Below are 15,442 nucleotides of genomic sequence, written 5' to 3'. Positions count from 1 at the left end.
ATACATTTTGAAGGGCACTGAACTAATAAGCTAATCTTAAACTGATTTACAAGTGTTAACTGATTCACCAGTTCACCCTCACACTACAGATCACAAAGTTCCCTATTTGGAAGAGAATCAAGTGGCCAGGTATGTGCAAGGAATCGTGTCCACAGCAGTTCATCTGCAAATTGAGAATTACTTGAAAATCCACTTCAAGTAAGTCATCCTCCTGCTACAAAAATCTCAGCTTCTAGGATTAGAGACCTCCTGGAAGATTACTCATTCCCTCATCTCACAGTTAAAAGGATGCCAGAATTACTGTATCCCAGACTGTAAGTGAAGCCATTCAGTGAAAGCAGCTTTCCTATCAAGGGACCATCTTTTCAGTGAGATCCATTACACATCTCAGGGTTTGATTGAAGTATTTAGTATCCTTTTTTTTCCCCATAAACACAAGAGCTGAGCAGTCTTCTAATCTTTGAGATCATAAATGCCCAGCTTCTACAGCTGCAGTAATTAAACCAACTTCTCATTCCATTACCCACATCAAGTCTCTTCCTCAGCATCTGCTCTATTCCCACACTGCACTCTTCAATCAAACCAAGATAAGCTATTTTCTAAGATAGCTGACTTGTCTGTCCCTCAAGACCTCACCGGAGCCAAAAGGATTCTGAGCAGATATGATGCATCTTGCTAAATATCCAAAGGTCTCTTTTAAAGGCAAAAAAAAAAAAGTAGACGTCAATGCAAGTGGTTATTTTTAGCATCTGAGTTGTTCTATATTTATTCCTTTATGTCTTTCTAAAAGAAGCACAATCTCTGATGAAGCATTACCATAAAATACACCCTACTGGGAAGTCTGCCTTATGACTCCTGGCTACTGAGCACTGCAACAAGTAAATCACACCATCCATTCAACCACACAAGTTTAAGGCTGCACACAGAACAATGCTCCCTCAGTTCCAAAGAAGTGCTTAAAACAACCCAAACCCAAAAATCAACCCAACCCATCCAAAAACACAGAAAGTAAACTCCTCAGTATAATCTGTCATTGTGATTAGATGCTCTCTTCAGACTCAAGCTTAAAAACTGCCACTTTTAAGTATTTCTAATTGTCTAACCCCCCCCCAAAAAAAAACCTTCAAGACACCTTGTGAGTTACCTGTTAAAAACAACACAAACCACAACCCCAAACTCCAGGACACACCATACTTCAACAAACCCTTAAGTTAGCAGGAACAGCAGCAGCTCAGCTCATACAAATACTCAAACTATAAAAGACTACTTAATTTCTTCCTTATCCTCTTCCCTTATAGCTTTTACCTTCTTGCCCTGAAGACTCCTGGCCCTCTACCTCCAATATATTTACCCCAATAACCTTGTACCTCTGATCTTATGCAAATTAGCTGAAGATTTATTTTCAAGGACAAGGTCCAGTTAATCAAAGGTGTGGTGTGGCTTATTTGTGTGGGAAGTGATATGTCAAACGAACAGGAAAAGCAGAACTGTGTCAAGGAAGCTTCTGCTAGTTGCAGTAAACTTTCACAAAAAGAAGAAAATAGTTCAAGACAGGGTCTTACATTAACAAAACTGGGAAGAAAACTTGCTTTTTGAAGCTAACAGTATTTTAATTTGCTGCTCTAGAAAGATAGCCGTTATCTAGTCACAGCTATTTTAGATTTTGGCATTATGCTCGATCTCCCAACACACCCATTGAAACAGCAGGAGTTGGGATGGGGTGGGTAAAGACAATACATACCTGTGTGTGTTAACTTGAAACCTCTCTCTCCTCTGACCTTGAAGAACTCTGTTTTCCTTCCAAGTACTCCCTACCTATAAGACAGACACGTCCCATCACTCAGCTGTGCCCTTTAAGTATTTTACCAACCAGCATTATGTACACATTGACAGCTCTCTGATCCCAGGGTAAACAACAGATGGCTGAGGGACTCCAGAGTATGAAACCATGCTCAGCACACACACTGATACCAGATAAATAGGTTTGGTCAGTGGCAGGTTATTACCACCTTCATGCACTGTAAATCACCCAACTCAGAGATTTTCCACAAGGTAAAAGTATGGATCTTCAAAAAGTAATACACTTTGGAAGTTAAAAACATACATGCCCTAATTACCTCAGTCTCAGACTGACCTTTGTATATTTGTCTACAAAGACCTTGCACTACATAACTGCTGCACTATGGAAGCCAGAATGACTCCAGGTTAATTTTAAAACAAGCTGTTCTGAAAGGTTTTAACTGTGCAAACCCACCTAAGTCTATCTTGTTGTGAAATATTTTCCCTTCTGATTAAAATGTTTCCCATGCAGCTGTGATTTCATTTTAGTCTTCTGCAGAAAACTGAAGAAAATATCTAGTTTGAATTCAAGGACCCTCTTCTCATAGCAACAGAAAATTCACCAAAAAAGGCAATTCTCTCGCTGTTGCTCCTTCTCTACTATCAAAAAAAAAGTTTCTTTATCACTGTAAAGTACCCCAAAGCAAGAAAGCAGAAGCATGCAAAACCTTAGTGAGAAATCAAATGCTTTTTATCCTCTCTGATTATTAAAAACAAACAATAAAACACATACACTAAGCAAAATGAAGTTAGTTTTGCGTAAGGAAAGTTCACCTGTGGCAGAAGGAGCACATCTGATTTATTCTTATTTCCTAGATTAAAAGCTATTTAGTTCACATGAAAATTCTGAGGCAGTTTGTCTATCTTTTGTGAATTAGATAATCCCTTTTTCAAAATGGATTAAATTCCAGAATAAGCATGTCAAAAGACGTTTGTTCAGAAACCTGCACTGTGAGTGAAATGGGGTTTGCCTCTTGGCAATCTTCACTTTTCCTCTATTACTTAACGCCCAAACTTAGCTGTTCTGTGGATTTTTTTAGCATTTGGGTGTCAAACTGACCACATACAACCTGTGCACTGAAAGGCCAACAAACAGCCAGGTGTAAGCCATTTGTAATTACAGTTGCTCACACGTCCTGCTCAGCTCCCTGATATGCTCCTCTGAGCAGGCATCCCCCAGATCCCAGCTGGTTCCTCAACACAGGAACAAACACAAAGCTCCCAAGGACACAAAAAACCAAGGGGGTCACTCCCTGGACCAGCCATGAGCACACAAGGAATAAAAATAACTTATTTCAGGGGAATTAAGACTGCAATATGACCTCTGGCACCTGCCCCTGCTATGAGAAGGTGGAAAAAGCAACAAGGAAGTCCAGCAAGAACACATCCAAGTCCCAGACACAGCCAGCATCTAAGGCAGTAGCTAAACAGAGGGCTAAGTAGCTCCCTTTGCACTTTTATAAGTAATGCACTTTTGTATTTGATGTTAATAACCATTTCTGCAGCTCTCAATCCTTTGTGATCTTCTTTGCCTTCTGCTGAGGCCCCTCCAGCCTCTTGTGCCACTGTTCTTTCCTCAATATTTGCCCTGCCTTCTGTCATCTTCCTCATCATTGCTGAACACCACCACTATTTTGAGCTTTATTTTGTATCATTCTGCTTCAAAATGTCCTCTCCCAAGACAAAGATCAATCCCCTTTATGAGCACAGAAGCATGGTCTGTTGGTTTATACTGCCTTCCAAAAAAGCCTAGCCTAAATCCCCCATAGGCACACTTGGAATTTGGGACACCTGGGTGGTTTGTTATATTCACTGGTTATCCTAGTCCTAAAAACTCTAGGCACCACTGCCTTCCCTCAGCAACTCCTTCCCTTGAGATGGCAACAGCCAACAGAGGTTTTGCTAAATTTGCCTTTCCTTCCCCAGCCCAGCAAAGCAGAGACACCACTCCAAGTGCAGTGTCTCAATGCCCTGAAGCCCACTCCCCTTGAGGTCTCCTCAGGGAAGGTGACAGGAGTCAGAGGCACAAACCTGGAAATGAGGAAGATCCAAAGGGCTGGAGGCCCAGCAAAAATGCTGTATAGGATAATCAAAAGGGACAAAAGGTTGGTTAATTTTAGTGTGCACACACACGTGCATGCACAGGCATGAAAACATGGGGAGGGCAGGTTAAGCAGATCCAGGATCCATCTCTTGCTTTTTATTCATCAGTGCTCATGCACTAAAAAGTCATGGCACAAAGTTTTGTTCCCCCATTCCACTCTGTCTGTTCCAAGACACTGGTAACAACTGTTTTCCTCTGTGACAAGTGTCTAAGATGAGACCCATGCTGGGTACTTTAACTTTTTGAAGCAAATGTGCAGGGCTGAAATTACCTCCTCAGTGTCACAGCAGTCACACAGGGCCCTGCAGATATTTGCACCCAGCCTTTTGTGCAAGCAGAACCAGGCAGAAGGTGACACCTCCATTGGGAAAGACACGAGGGCCTGGCCTGGAAATACCTTTCCATGGCCTGCAGTCAGCAGGACTAGCAAAGATCTGCCCCCACTGTTTATCTGACAGCAGTCCTGGTCAAGGCACCAGGCTGGAATCAATACTGCTCATGCTGCCTGGGGATCCACAGAAGGCAAAGGCCCAGGATAACTTGTTGATAACTCCCACTACATGGAGGCAAAAGGCCTGGAAGACATCCTTGGAAACCTTGACCACAACTACACCTACCCCACATCAGCTTACAGCTGAACTGAGGTTCATGAGACCTTACAGGTGACAGTCGCTCTCTTGAGCAATGCCTGAGCTGCTAAAATTCCATTCCAAGACACCACAGGGTGGAAGAAGGCTTTGACTATGCCTCTTCTCACAGCAAAACTCTGTGCCTGCTCCTCATCATTTCACATATTGAGAGGAATGGCTTGATTGAGAGCTTGATCCAACTGGATCAAGCTTCTTCACTGGGCCAGAGAAAAAGCAGCTGCAAAACTTGAGAGAAAGCTCCTTTTTGTCTTCCCCAAACAACAGGATGTGCAGAATGGTGAGACCCTGGCTTTTCGGGTGTGCTTCTGGAGAGCTGATGGTGAAAAACATCCAGCCCCTGACATCACCCTCATCTCATAAATCAAGTGAGGATTCAGGCAGCAGGTTCCAGAGGTCACTCAAGTGAGCAGGAAGAGAAATAAAGTTTTTTCCCAGAAGAGGCTTACACAGACATCACTGTCAGGGAAATGACACTCTAGCTTCATCCCTGTGAAGCAGGGAAGAGGATAATTTGACACTTCCTGAAGCAACAGTCCAAGGAGCAGAGGACCAGGGGACAGGTTTCCTCCAGAGTGCTCGGCAGCCCATGCACAGGAAAGATGGTCAGTCGAGGGAGTAGGATACCCCAAATGTAAAGAACATGAAGAAGATAAAGCAAGTAAAACTGAAATGTGCTCTCCTGGCCTGCTCATACTGCACATGGGATCAAAGCAGATACAGCCACTCAGCTCCCCTGGCAAAGGGATCCTCTCCTAAGTGGAGAAAAATCCACAGAGAACAGCTCCAAAATCCCAGCCAAAGCCCAGCATTGGCACTCAGGGGAGGAGAGGACCTCTGCTAAAAAGCATTATGAGAATTGTGTGCCATACTGCAGTAGAGTTCTGTTGCTTGGGAGGTTGTCTTTATAAACTTTTGCTTCAGATGGACAGGTAAATTTTCAATTTTTTTTTCAATCTTCCTTACACTATGTATCTTTCTCACTGTGGTTATAATCCCCACAGCTACTAGAAAAAACAGGGATTAGCATGTCTGTTTGAACTACTGATAAAGACAGAAAAGCACACCACATAGTCCTTTGATTTCCAGTTTGAGCAACATCCTAAGTCTGAACATTTCACATGGGAGTATGTTCCCCCCTTCCTCCTCCAAACATGACATTCAAACACCCAGAGGTTATCAAACACAGTATTAACCAGCCTCTCAGGATATGAATCCCATGGGCTCAGGGCAAATTGCTGTAGAAGCCTGTTTCTTCTTCAGTGGACTATGTGTTGATTCTCAAGGCACATGAAGAGCTCAAGGCAAGGGCAGGATTCCACTTTGGCATGCACCCTGCCAGGCAATGCAGCCACTGCTACTTGGAGTTCTACTCTTAAGCTTGACCAGCGCTGCTATAAGAAAGGCCAGAAGGCCAAATTTGGTCAAAAACAAGTTAGGGGGTAACCTAATAGGGTCTAAGGAGGGTGGATGACAAGAGGCCAGTCCTTACAATCATTTTTTTGACTTTTTTTTTTTTTTTTACAGAGTTGTCTTCTTGTGTCTCAAAGCAACCAGAGCACTGCAGCAAATAACACCACCAAGTGCTTCATTGAACCACTGCTTCCAAACATCTCCCTTCTACAGCTTGCTGTGAGGCATCACCAACTCCCACTGCTTCAGACATGCTCTGAAGATGTCTCCTACCCTGACCCTCCCTGTCTTCACTGTTCTGGATGAGTACCCAGAACCTACAGAAAGGAGATATCAAAGGAGAGAGGGAACGTTTCCTGACATCCAGGCCCATCGTGACACAAGTGATGTGAGGAGCAATATTTTAACTCAAGTGTGTGTGTGAAATCCCAAATCTTTATGACTATATTAGAGACTGAAATAATTTTTCAGTAATCTGTTGTTCTGTTTCTTAGCTTTTTCTGCTCTATATATAATAGATGCTGGCCTATTCTCCAGCCATAAGCACCAAGCCACTGAAATCAGAGAGAAAGCAGATCTCTCATGCACTCACATTATCAGCACCTAGATGTAAATCCTCAGTGTTGGCTCCCCAATTAGAGAAGAACCAGCTGCAAAACAAAAGGAGTATATCTCTTTATGAGGCACCTCACTTCTCTTACAGGGGTTGGACAACAAAGAACAGCCAAACTGGGGGGACAGGGATGAAAAGAATAAAAAAGGTCAGGGTAGGGAACAGACCAAGCAGATCTGGCAGCTGCCTGCAAAAGGGGACAGAAACGGTTCTACTTCCAAATGGGATAACAGGACCCTCAGAAACATGCAGGATAAATCCTTACCAGAGCTGTACACTCATACCTAGTGCCATCCATTCCTGTTCATGTCTGGACAATACTCTGAAGCCTGGGGAAAGGACTAATTTGAGCACAGCTCTTCACTGGGCTGATGAATCAGCTCTCCAGTGTGCATTCTCCTTAGGGAGAAAAGGGAGAATTGGCAGAGGACAGCACTGCAGAAGACAGCAATACAAGGAAACAGCTGCTGAATTTGATGCAGAAGCAGCCCATCATGTGGGGAACATTTTGGTGCAGTGTTCTTGGCCAAAATCCTCATCCCCAGCCGAGTACATCCTCCAGCATGAAAGGAACAAGCACATTCCTTTAGGAGATTCACAGGCGTTCCAACGCCAAAATGCTGGCACAGCAAAACCCAAGGCTCTTGGTACTGCACATGCAAGTAATAACAAGACAGAAAATATTCTGTAACACGTGGCAAATATCAAGGGAAACACATATCCATGATACTATCCTTGAAAGGACTGCAGTTGTGTGCACCCAAAAGTGATGAGCTTGTCACATGCCCACATTTGTATTACATGAAACCTGTACAAGACTGAGGATAGTTTTTACAGCATCTTGAGGTCCACTGGCCTTAAGTCTGTACTGTTAACTTCACTCACTAACCTTTTATAAGATTAAATGCCAAATGAACTTCAAGTCTTTTCCATAAAATTATTTTATAAAACCCTTAAAAATCCTCAGAATAAAACAAGAGTACAAAGAACCAGGTAGGGCCTCTATACGTCCTCACTTCCATAGACAAAAACATCTTCAGGAGAGGCTCCTACAGGTAAGGGATGCGGAATCAGCAGTTCAATTTCCTCCTCTCCATGCAAAGGCAAAAGCCATCCCTGGAAGTGTTCAAGGCCAGGTTGGATGGGGCCCTGACCAACCTGGTCTAGTGGAAGGTGTCCCTGTCCATGGTAGGGGTGTAGGAATGAGATGATCAAGGTCCGCCTTCCAGCCCCTCCCATTCCATGATGCTATTGATGATTCTATAAAGCATGTAACAAAAAATTACAACTGCAAATGTACATGTGCTCCAAGGGCTCTTCACACAATTCAATCTGTTCCATCAAGCAATTTTTATACTTTGAGGAACAGAAGTGGGTTTATATTCCTGTGCCAGACTGACTAGTCCTCTCCTTTTTCTTGGAAGTAAAAAAAAAAAAAACCTTCTCTCAATTCTGCTAGCACAGAGATAAGGATCTGACTTCAGAGAACTGCAAGTAACTCGACCTTTTAATTTTTCCTAATGCTTCACATGTGTCTCATCAGTAGCAGACTAACGTTTTCCTTATTTATTCTTTTCCTGCACAGAAGAAAAGAGCTTTCAGTCTGTGTGAAAGACGATGCCTTGGGCACTCCCCATGGGCCTCTTATTGTTCACTGTAACTTATTTCTCCTGCAGGAAACTGGAGACTCATTCACCAGATTTCTCTGGTGACAGGTATAATAAGAGACAAGCAGATAACTTCTATGGCATCTCTGGACACCTGCTTTGAAAGGGTTTTCTGTTCCTGCACACTGTTATTTGAACACATATTTGACCTCTCCAAGGCAAGCACCAGTTTTCCACAGAAAAGCCTTGTTCTGACTGTCAAACTGAAGGGTGGTAAAAAAACACTTGTTTGCCTCAAATATCTTCCACCACTGCCTTCATGAATTGAGAAACCAACATCCTCAAGGACTTATTTCCAGTCCTGCAAAACACAGGGCTTAAAGCAAACAGGGCCTTGCTGTTGTAATACAAATACAACTATGACACTGCCTATCAGGATTGTAAAAATACAGAGTCCAGTGAAGGAGTCGTTTTTTCCACGAGTTTTTGCCCATGTGACCAAAAGGTCTACTTCCCCCCACAAAAGCCTTGACAAGAACCTGGAAAAGCAAAGCAAATTTATTTTTTTTTTTTAATTCTAAATGCTGAGCCACTGAAAACTAAGGGAGAGCTCTACATACACAGCAAATTTCTGAGCCTAGTGAGACTCAGGACTTGAGATGATTGCTTCCTCCACAGTCAGCCTGAAGAGTAGAACCATACTAACAGTTCTCATTCAGTGGCTTTCAAACCAGTCAGTAACTCTACCCAAAAGGCATAAAAATTAGGTCCTGAAGAAATGGTGAAGAGGAAAACATGCACATGAGGTTTGGGGACAGTTCTTGAGTGAGGGGAAGACAAGCAGATAAAGAAAACTTCATCAGAGAGGCAGGAGAAGCAACGTGAGTGATCAAAGATGCTGAATTAAACTAAAAACAAAGAGGTCACAAGCCACATACTTCAGCAAAGACCTGGAACAAATTCCCAAGGGCCAGGATAGTCTTTGTAACCAAAAGTTTTTTAAATCAAGTTTGGAAGCTTTCTTTTGAGGGAAATTACACTTTGCACACAGATTTAAGAGACATGGGTTTATACCTGGGGTAATTCCTACACCCTCTAATTTTGGCTTGTGACTTGAGAAGCCAAGGGGTGGCTCTGCAAAGGGTTCAGGGAATGAAAAAGGGAAAGGAAAAGAAAGTAAGAGAAAGTACAGAAAAAGATACAGAGGGAAACAAAGAAACCGTACTGATAATGAGGAAGAATGAGTAAAAGCAGCCTAAAAAGATAAAGTAAAAGTATGTATGCAGTAAGTGGATTTCTTTTAGAAGAAGATGTGTGGGAGAAAATAAATGGAATAAGAGAAAACAATTCTGTGCAGGAAACAGTTCTGAGGCTGGAGCAGGGCAAGCAGGGGCCATGAGGGAAAAGATGACAACTTTATTTGCTTTTTCTCATAGATCACTTAGTATTTCAAGGATGACTTTTCCAAGCACAGAATTTCCTGTACCAGAGACAGGGAGCCTGGGTCCAGCTGGCCATGCAACACACTGACCAGTGTTGAGCCGAGCAGTCAGTGCACAATGCACATGACAATAAGCCAGAAAAATGCCACATATTCACCCACACTCACCCTGACTATTCCAGGTGCCAAATCCTTAGTGATCCCTTGTTCCAAGGAAAATGTGGGAGCAGATGCTCTTTTAAACTCACTTTATTCCTCTCCATGCTGCCCTGATCAATACAGCTGTTGTTCATTTACTTTTTTTAAGCTCCATGACAAGGGAAAACAGCGAAACTTTACCTGGACACCAGCTCTAGGGGGGGGATCAGATGTGTGCAGGAAAGGGGACACCAGAAACAGGGACACAAAAGCAAGGGACTGCCCAGCCAGGCTCTTTCTACTGGCTTCTGTAAGCAACAGCGACAGGATCCAGTAACAGCAACCAAATTAAAAGGGTTTGCCACATAATGGTGTAAGTTCAGGTCCTTATAGTCAAGAGTAGCTCAGGTGGAAAACTGTGCAGGACAGATCAAAACATCCTGACAGATTCATTAGGCACAGAGGCTTCAAAGCAGGCTGGTTTGTCTCATTTACAGCTCTATCAATGAAACCAATCAGCCTCCCTGAACACAGCAAGAAAGTTTATTTAGGGCAGCACAGCAGGCTTCTCTCACCTCTGCTAGGCACCACCTTCCAAGGGGTGCTGGACAGAGGGATCAATTCCCTCACCAGATCCAAGTTTACTCCTGTCTTTGCTCTAAAAATCACATCCAGCAAAACACACAAACAAACTTCCAAGTGGATAAACACTGCATAAAAGCTGACTGCAGCTGAGCCCTGTCTTAGGCAGAAAATGCACACAGCATCATATGCACACAAAAAGCCACAGGCAAAAACTAACTTAGGGAAAATAAGTCTGCTGAAAGTCTTAGAGAAGTAAAACCAGGCAGCTTTACTACATCCTCTTTTGCTTCCACCTATATGTTTCATCCACTGAGAAAAACAAAACACACACCAGAAAAAAAAACAAACAAACAAACAAACAAAAAAACCAAGACAAAACAAAACAAACAAACAAAAACCCAAAAGACAAAAACCCCGGCAATAAGCAGAGATATTCAAAAATATGTTTTGCCTCCCATCAATCCTAGAGAGTCTCTTTGCAACTCGTGCAATACTACCCTGGATCACCTCAGTGAGCCTCACACTGCACGGGGTGGTCCACACAGTGTTCACTCTGGAGGTATCAGAAGAAACAGAAAAAGCCCTGCTCATGTACAGATAGGCTTTAACAACTCCAGAATGACTCAAGGAGAAGGGAATAATTATTCCTGAGCACTACAGACAGCTGGCAATTTACTCACACCACATGCAGAAAGACTTTTGAGCATTCAGCAGCACAGTCAAAGAGATTTATTCATTCTTGCATGTGCCTCTCTCCCTGTGCTTCCAGTCTTTCTTGCTCCTGGAAGCTCCATTATTTGTGTTAAAGTGTATTCCTTTTTAATCTACCTACTGCTTTCCAGATTAATTTCACAGCATGGTTTTTAAAATTTTAAAATCAAAGGGAAAAAAAAAAAAAAAAAATCACAACATTTGACCATAGAAAACTAACAGTGCCCAAATAAGAAAGTCATTGTTTTTTTGCTTTCTCTGTGTAAAATTTCTAAACAAAAAGAAAGGCAATGGGAAAAAAAAAAAAGATAAATGAACAGTCAAATGCCAGAAATACAGATTTCTCCTTGTCATTTAAATTTGACAGATCTGGGTCCTGCAGTAAGACTGACTGCCTTCAAGCTCCACCAAAAAGACTCAGTTGCATCCACATGTCAGTAGTCTGTTTTCACACCTCCTTGTCAGCCTGTGTACAGGGTTAGGCTTTCCCTGATACTCATTTTTCAGGTGCCACAAGAGGCTCAAATGGAACAGTAGAGCCACTTCCTACACAAAGAAATTAAAAAGAAGTGAGGTGCCTCTCTACACCCATCACATTCATTTATTTCCATGCAGGAAGCAGAAGATGTCTCCTTATTATCCTCAGAGGGAACAGAAATACATGTGTAAAGACAACTTTTCCTAAGTGGATTAGAAAGTTAAAAAGTAATTGCTGTTTCAGGAATACGGAATCCATAAAACAGTATTAGTAAGTAGAGGTTAAAATATTTACTGGCACATGGAAAATAGAATTCCATGCTGACAGAGCATCCCAAGTATAGCACATTCAGTGGAAAATAGATTAAGACAACAAATTCACTCCAGAGGTGACATGTAGGGGAATTGTAGTGACAGGACAAGGAGTAACCAGTACAATCTGAAAGAGGAGAAATTAAGGTTAGATATTCAGCAGAAATTCACCCTGTGAGGGTGGTCAGACACTGGAACAGGTTGCCCAGGAAGGCTGTGGATGCCCTGGAAGTGTTCAAAGCCAGGCTGGATGGGGCTTGGAGCAACCTGGTCTAGCAGCAGGTATCCCAGCCCATGGCAGGAGGGTTTGGAACAAGACCATCATTAAGGTCCCTTCCAACCCTTGGATATTCTATGATTCTGTGATTACTGCTTTTCTTTAACGAGTTCCCAACTTCACTTTGCCCTCCAGCACAACCATCAGCTTGAAATATCAAATCCCAAACCACTTCTAGCAAGCTGAGAAACCAAGTTACCCCATTCCTCCCACACAGCAGGTAACCCTGCAGCACCAAAGACCTGCTGTGGCAGAGATGCACAGAAACCAGCCCTGGCTTACCCACTGCAGGGAAAGCTGCTCCAGGAGAGAGGAATTCAGGCACAGCCAGAGGAGCAGCTGCCCTGGCCTCAGCAACACCTTCTGCTCACACAGCTCACCTCAGGTTCAGCGCCCCAGAGGGATGGCCAGCTCCACGTTCATGCCCTCTCCTTCATCCAGGGATCTCTTGCCAAGGAAGTGCCCCACAGTATCCTGGGCACAAGGCTGGCCAGGTGGTGCGTGTTTGCACGCCCTGCTCCCTCCAGATGTGTCCAGCTGCACGTCAGAAGATTAGGGAGGCACTGCTGGGATGGCCCGTGCTGCTGCAGGGCAGGCTCAGGGAGGAACAGCCGGTATGTTCTGAGCACACGTGCAAGCCACCCCTCACGTCCTTCATAGGCCCAGCTGCAATCTCGTGTTGCTTAAAATAAAAATACCCCTCGGAAAAGGCACACAACCAGGGTAAAGGGCACAGGTAAAGCAAACACACAGCTGCCCTCTGGACCTCTGACGGGGTTTTTTTTTTATGGTCACAAGGAAGGGTTACGATTCCTCAGTGAATTTTGCCAAGAGCCAGAATTGCCTTTTGGTTTTTCAGCCCCGTGTCTTGCCCCACTGCCCAGGCCTGACCACAGCACTGCAGGCTCTGCTGTCACCTCCTTCCCAAGCTAAATCCACCAGCCCCACTGCCAGTGACTTGTGTCACCACAAAGCAGCATTTCATTACAACCCTCACACATAATTTGAAATGTTTAGGAAGCACGAACTGCAGTATTACTTACCCATTACAATTCTATAACACACTGCTGTGAGACTCTTTTTCAATGTAGATACTGGCAAACAGAATATATTTTGACCCATATTCAAAGTAGTGGCTGAATTTTAGACAAAGAAAATTGGGCAAAAATAAGCAGAATGCCTTCTGAAATCAGGCACATTAACCACTACTGCAAGGAGCATTTGATGCACTTCAAAGGAAAGAATGTTTACTTTCAGCAGTGCAATAACTTGGATGAAGCATCATTTTAAATGCGGGTCACTAGAGAGATGGGTATGAGTTACTGATCTGCAGGGAAGATTTCTAGTTACTAATTTCTAGGTTTAAAGCTCTGCTTAGCAATTGGTTTTAAAAACAGCCAACTCTGCTCCTTCTTTCTCTTGGACATAGGAAAAAAAACGAAGAGAAAAGGAATATATATGTATGCAAACTCTCCCACCCAACTCCTCCCCTTCCATTCTATGCCTTGCCTCCCAGAAGGGTTTTCAAAAATAGGAAATACTTTCTCAAAATACTAAACAACTGAATCTATATAGACCTATATAAGAGGAGTCATAACAAAAGCAGTCTTAGTGACCAAGTAACCTGCACCGCCTTAACATCTGAGAATTATTCAGACAAAAAGAACAACAACATTCAGAGACTCCTTGAACCTTACCCCAATTTGCACTGTTGATGTGGCTGCCTCTCAGAGACTGGACTTTCTCCTACTATCTACACTCATCTTTCTTTCCACAGCTCAGGATGGTTGTCATATTTTTTGTTCTAAAGCAGTTTGCAACAACAGCCCCTTTTTTTAAGTCCAAGTCACTCTTTAGGAATGATGATAAAATTAAAAATAAAAAAGCATTCAGGACACATAGGAATCCTGAAATCAAAAGGACTTAAACATTTATCAGTGTTATCCTCTGGATAACAGAGGATTGGAAAGCACAGAGGTGCAAGTAATTTTTGCTAGGGAATGACTTTTCCCTTTATGGGACAAATATTTGTCCAAAGCTGCTAATCACTGGAGTATTTTTATTTTGTTTCTTTAGACCATCAGAGCTACCACAAAGCTATCACACAGTATTTAGTTTGGAAGTACTGTGTTAAAAGACAATGGGAAATTAGGGGGGGGAAAAAATCTCACCATATGAATCACCACCTTATTCCTTCTGCCTCCATCATAGCAGAGGAATTATATTTCACTGAAATGGGGATAACACTGGGGGCCAGAAACAGGGGAAACAGCAAGCAAGCAGACACTTTATAGGCATTGCTCAGCAGCCTATAAACTGCTTAATGCATAATAAAAACCTTGATCACAACAATAATGAAAATGGCAGCACTTCCAGTTCCATAAGTATGTATATTTCAAGGTAGAATACTCCTATGCACCTGCATTTTTGCAATGCTCCTTTATCATAGATTACACAGAGACCTTAATTTCAGAGTGGTTTTAGAGTCTTATAGCCATGAAATCACATCTTTAAGACAGTCAAATAGTCTCAAACTGACCTCATGCACTGACCTATGGGTGTATTTGCATATTGGAACTTAAAGCATTTGGCTTTGAACACACAGACAGGGAGGCAGGGAGATGAAAAGATGACTGAGGTTTGAGGAAAAGGCTTCTAGGTTAAAGGGCAGAGAAAAGGGCTCCTTGAACTTCTAACCAACATTTATGGAAGAGATCTGGGTTTCTAAACATAGCACCAAAAGACATTTTTAGATGTTTCCAACACACATCCACAACATCCACACTGGACTGGCAGATGCCACATTGAGCACTGGGAAACCAGTGCCCTTTGAGAGTGGTGGCTCCAGGCAGGAGAAATTCCCTAAACTACCTAAAGGGACATTAGATGCTCAGCTAGACAAGCTGTGCCACAAGTCTCTACAACATTTAATTAATGCAGAGGTAATAGTTTAAACCAGCCTGGTCCCTCCACCCTTTTCCCTTCCAGACAGTTCATTTGGTGGACAGACACATGATTTCAGTGTGCAGGAAAAAAGCTGTCTCAGTGTAAATATTTTTAATATTTTGCATGGTATCAGCCTGTCTGAATAAACTTCAAAGAGTGACCATGAGAGAAGGAGCACATAATAAAAAACCTGAGCTGCACAGGAGGAAAATAGAAGGTAGCAACAGGAAAGGTCTAGGCTTTCACAACACATCAAGGGATTTATAACACTATTTCCCTCTATTACTTTGTGAGAGATCATGCTTTTAAAAAAAGAAAAAAAAAAAAAAATC

At 42.8% G+C, this 15,442-nt stretch overlaps 1 protein-coding gene across 4 annotated transcripts in view; it reads right to left on the bottom strand.

Moving 5' to 3' along the window:
* Positions 1-15,442, bottom strand: part of AGPAT3 (1-acylglycerol-3-phosphate O-acyltransferase 3) — an 86,972-nt gene that overhangs the window by 57,458 nt on the left and 14,072 nt on the right. For 2 of the 4 annotated variants that reach the window (XM_054004426.1, XM_054004452.1), the window contains exon 2: positions 1,742-1,815. The exons of the other annotated variants lie outside the window; for them this stretch is intronic. The gene's annotated coding sequence lies outside the window, so the exon portion shown is untranslated. The remainder of the gene's footprint in view (positions 1-1,741; positions 1,816-15,442) is intronic. 4 annotated transcript variants of the gene reach the window in all.

Source organism: Vidua macroura, chromosome 2 (genome assembly GCF_024509145.1).
Source record: "Vidua macroura isolate BioBank_ID:100142 chromosome 2, ASM2450914v1, whole genome shotgun sequence".
NCBI classification, from domain to species: Eukaryota; Metazoa; Chordata; class Aves; order Passeriformes; family Viduidae; genus Vidua; species Vidua macroura.
Note: the sequence above shows the minus strand (reverse complement) of the source record. Positions and strands in the feature narration are given on the sequence as shown.